Source organism: Grammomys surdaster, unplaced genomic scaffold (assembly GCF_004785775.1).
Source record: "Grammomys surdaster isolate TR1022 unplaced genomic scaffold, NIH_TR_1.0 126176, whole genome shotgun sequence".
Lineage (NCBI taxonomy): Eukaryota > Metazoa > Chordata > Mammalia > Rodentia > Muridae > Grammomys > Grammomys surdaster.
Genome location: NW_021620983.1, coordinates 7,726,492 through 7,727,008, shown reverse-complemented (window position 1 = coordinate 7,727,008; position 517 = coordinate 7,726,492). Strand labels below are relative to the sequence as shown.

Here is a 517-nt window from a genome sequence, read left to right as displayed (position 1 = left end):
CACTTGCACATAGAAGACCATACACACACACACACACACACACACACATGAAAGGAAAAAATAATGGCTAATGTATACAGTCATCCCTCATGTCATCCCTCATTATTCGTAGATTGAGCTTAAGCAAATTTCTTATTCATGACACCAAGGCTGCTGGTGCTTTGAGGCTGATGGCCAGCATAGGCCAAATGCTAGAAAGCTTGGGTTGTCAGTGGAGGGCATAGGTGAGTTAATAGTGAAGATTATAGGAGATGAGGCCATAATATGTCATTGGCATGTCAACACGTGATCTGCTCTCAGTTGTTTTTGTAAATAGTTTGCACTTTTGTGGCTTTTTTGTTGGTTACCAAGTTCACTCCTTAAAATATGGCAAAATTCAATGCAGGATTGTTCATGCAAAAGTACCTGATTAAGGTCAAATCTATTTCTGTGTTTGTGTGTATGTGTGTGTGTGTGTGTGTGTGTGTGTGTGAGAGAGAGAGAGAGAGAGAGAGAGAGAGAGAGAGAGAGAGAGAGA

General features: G+C 41.0%; 1 protein-coding gene across 3 annotated transcripts in view; it reads left to right on the top strand.

Moving 5' to 3' along the window:
• The window catches only part of LOC114612559 (solute carrier organic anion transporter family member 1B2-like), a 53,628-nt gene that overhangs the window by 2,978 nt on the left and 50,133 nt on the right, over positions 1-517 (top strand). The window lies entirely within an intron of this gene.